General features: G+C 40.7%; 1 protein-coding gene across 1 annotated transcript in view; it reads right to left on the reverse strand.

Moving 5' to 3' along the window:
• Positions 1-4262, reverse strand: part of ptpn4a (protein tyrosine phosphatase non-receptor type 4a) — a 95782-nt gene that overhangs the window by 64786 nt on the left and 26734 nt on the right. The window lies entirely within an intron of this gene.

The raw sequence follows: 4262 nt of genomic DNA on the forward strand, positions 1-4262 counted from the left end.
TATTTATGTTTTGTTAGCAGATCCGGTGTAGGTGGGGAGGGATGGGAGGGTATTTAGGGGTGTGTTTTTCTGTTAGTTTGTTTTTTTGTTTGTGTTTTTGTTAAAAAATTATTTAAAAAAACTTTGAAGAAAAAAAAACTACAATGGAAACACTTTTTCACATCACGGGAGTCACGTGATCAAGAACTGGCTGTTTCTACTGGTGAAAAGACGACGATGAAGATAACAGGAAGTAAATGTAGTAGTGAAATCACCGAAGTAGTAAAAGAAAGTAAACTCATCAACTACATTTTCCCAAAAACATAGCATACGTAGCCACTCCCAAGTACAAGGGGCTTGTCACTCGAAAGCCACGATAAGACGCCGACGATGTCTCCTCTGATGGCTGATGATGAGTGCTAGTGTCGTGGTAGCAATATGCTATGTGTTTACATCCATTGCCGCCATGTTTGTAATGAATTGTCGCGAGAACAAGTGTATTCACGCGTGACTTTAATTGTTGTTTCTTACTTAATGGAAACACTACAATTGCAAAACTGCGTTTTTCGACATTAACAGAATATCGACAAAGTTTTGCGCACATTTGCAATGGAAACGCAACTACTGTCAGATGTTCTAAGGTGAAAATACAGCTTCGATGTTCCAAATTTTTTTAATTGAAATCTTGTTTTAACTGGACATTAGGGAGTGCTCACAGCAGAGCAGAAAGGGACAGTGGCTGATTTTCAGACCTTTGTGGAAGTAGAGAAGTCGATCTTTTCTGACAATCTTATCCAAGGATCGGCTGGTCTCCTATCTCTTACAATCAAGGAAATCGGTGCCCTCGTTGGTACTTCTGTGTTATATCCTTTTTGTCTTTAGAATTGCTTTAATTATTCATAGATTCAAYAAGTTGTTGGAAACAATCCTCAGGTATTGTCTGGTCCTGCAGAAGAAGAGAAACCTCTAAAACTTGCCCTGATGCATCTCAGTAATCCAGGTAAAAAATCAAAAGGAAAAAAATTGTATAGGTCCTCTGGACGGGTTCTTCTTTAATGAAACGTTTCGTCTCTCTTCCAAGAGACTTCTTCAGTCTGAGAGTTTCAGGCAAAATGCAGGCTTTTAAGTCCTGCCTCCAGGAGACTGATACTCACATCACATGACTATGGTTCACAGGTGACTCATACTCACATCACATGGCCATGGTTCAGAGGTGACCAGTAACCAGTGGTTATTCCGTATGTTGCTGGTGTTTCGGAGAAACTGAGACGTTTATTTTCTAAACATGATGTCCCAGTAGCTTTCAAACCCCAAAACATATTACGGCAAAGGCTGGTTCACCCCAAAGATCCGGTGCCCCGGCACAAACAGAGCAATATTGTATATGCTGTTAAGTGCCAGGAGGACTGCGACCAGTTATACATCGGGGAAACAAAGCAACCACTGTTCAAAAGAATGTCCCAACACAGACGAGCTACATCTAATGGCCAGAACTCTGCAGTTTTCACTCATTTACAGACCAGCGGTCACTCTTTCAGAGATGAGGATGTTCTCATTCTAGATAGGGAGGAACGTTGGTTTGAGAGAGGAGTAAAAGAAGCCATTTTTGTAAAGAAAGACCGTCCATCATTAAACAGAGGTGGGGGCTTCCGTTTTCAGCTGTCCCCCTCCTACAGCGCTGTCATTGGCAGTATCACTCCACCCTCTGTTAACAATAGGTATTAATTAAGGTGAACGATAGCCATTTGATGTGAGTATCAGTCACCTCTGAACCATGGCCATGTGATGTGAGTATGAGTCACCTGTGAACGATAGCCATGTGATGTGGGTATCAGTCACCTGTGAACCATAGCCATATGATGTGAGTATGAGTCACCTGTGAACCATAGTCATGTGATGTGAGTATCAGTCTCCTGGAGGCAGGACTTAAAAGCCTGCATTTTGCCTGAAACTCTCAGACTGAAGAAGTCTCTTGGAAGAGAGACGAAACGTTTCATTAAAGAAGAACCCGTCCAGAGGACCTATACAATTTTTTTCCTCTAAAACTTGCATTTTAGTGGACCTCAAGGACCAGAATTAAGGACCACTGGTCTTTTACTGATGATAGCATCATGTTGTTGCTGAAGATTTTATCAGCTGCACATCATGATGTGAACCTCCTGTTCCACCACATCCCAAAGATAATTGATTGGATTGAGATCCGGTGACTACATAAGCTACGGGGGGAGTTCAGTGAACTCATAAAAGCAGGCAATGTTTTTTCCATTTTCCTAATTTTGGTGAGTCTGAACCGTAGCTTCAGTTTTCTGTTCTCAGCCGACACGAGAGGCCTTGTCTGGTCTTGTGCTACTGAAGCCCATCTGCTTCCTGGTTGGATGTGTTGCGTGTTCAGAGCTGGTATTCTGCTGACCTTTGCAACAAGTGGCTATTTGAGCTACTGTTGCTTTTCTGTCATTTCAAAGCAGTATGCCCAGTCTAATCTGATCTCTGACTTTTAATAAGGCTTTTTCTAGACACAACTGCTGCTCCCTGGATATTTTTTTCCCCCTTTTTTTTGGCCGTTCTCTTCAAACCGTAAAGACGGCTGTGTATGAAAATCCCAGTATATCAGCAGTTTCTAAAATACTCAGACCAGCCCATCTGGCACCAACAGTAACTGAAATTCTATTTTTTTCCTCCATCTTGATGCCCAGTACGAACTTCAGCAAGTCATCTTTACTAYGTCTACATATGCTATGCTTTGCTGCCATATGATTGGCTGATTAGCCACTTGTAATAACAAACAACTCAACAAGTGTACCTAATAAAGTGGCCGGTGAGTGAATATGCAATAGCTGAACAAAGAAATAACTCATAGATCTCCTTTCTGTCACCAGAGCAAACGTCTTCTAAGGCAAAAGTAACAGCAGAAATGGTCTCCTCAATACAAACACAGCCTGACAACAACTGAACTTTCTTTGCCCCATGAAATTCTTTCGTTATGCTCCAGTTTCTTCAAAGGAACACAAAGGCATGCTGCCATTTTTTCACTGCTCTTCTGTGCTGTTTTAGCAGAACAGAACCAAGAGACAAGTGTTTAGAAATCCCAAAAGGAATTGTATATAACTGCTCCACGGTGTTGCACAAAGCAAAAACTGGGACGGACACAAACAGGTGGTCAATTACAGACGTTTGCCACATGATGCACAGGCTTGATTATTTGGGTTTTGGTAAAGTGCACAATAAAAGTGTTTCACATGTGCATAATAAACAAAGATATAAATAGCTTGATTTTTATTTAATTTTATGATGCAGTTTAAAGACAGTATGGCCAAGTCATATGTTAATATCCCTCTGGAAGGTTTAACAGCAGCAAAATACTGGCAAACCATTGTTGCTGCAAAATGTACATGCTGCCTCGCCTTGTGGAAATACAGAAAATGTAACATTTCATTTGATTTTCTTCCCCTCCTCTCCTGTGCTTAACGGTCTCTCTGGCTTGTGGGTCGATTATGCAAATTATACTCATCAGCGCGAGGGAGGAGCCATTTACTTGAGCGTACAAACACACACAGCCATTCATAAAACCCGACACCTGTCTCAGAGGACTCCTGCTGAATCAACGAYGCAGATGATGGAGACTCGCAATGGTCCATATCACCCGTTCTCATCTCTGACCATTACCAATGTTCAATTCTAATCCTCCATTTTCACTCATTAGCTTTCATTTTCAACTCCAATCTGCTTTTTTGTTAAATGCTTTGCATGCTACACTTAAAGGAGCTCCTCTCTTCTCCCTCAGTCTTTCCCTCTTCATACCACATGACTGCTCCTTAAGGGTCAAATGAATGATTTGTTTTGTCTGGACTTATTGAAGTGAATAATATGTTCATTGAAGCAGAGAAGTAAACATGTTGTAAAACAATGACTGTTTGGATCTTTTAAAGTTGGGTTTAGTGGAAAGCTCCTAAACAAAATCAATTTATCTGTTTAATATAGCTTTTCAAAAAGTCTCCTTTTTAATTATGTTTAAGCTTRATTGTGGCTGGAGTGAAAAGCTAATGGTTACTTTAGCTGTGCTAAGACCAAAATGGATTACTCCAGGCTTAAAGCAACTCCAAACTCAAAATATATCAGTTCACACAAGCACAAAATGTCCTTTAAATTCATGATGGAACCACCAGGTTCTGCAAGTTTCATTCCACAGGCCATCAGAAACCGCCACAGACACAGTCACATGTTCACACACATGTATGAAAAATACCACATGTATACATACTGTATTTATACTGTATGTATATACA

This window comes from Austrofundulus limnaeus, unplaced genomic scaffold (assembly GCF_001266775.1).
Source record: "Austrofundulus limnaeus strain Quisiro unplaced genomic scaffold, Austrofundulus_limnaeus-1.0 Scaffold303, whole genome shotgun sequence".
Lineage (NCBI taxonomy): Eukaryota > Metazoa > Chordata > Actinopteri > Cyprinodontiformes > Rivulidae > Austrofundulus > Austrofundulus limnaeus.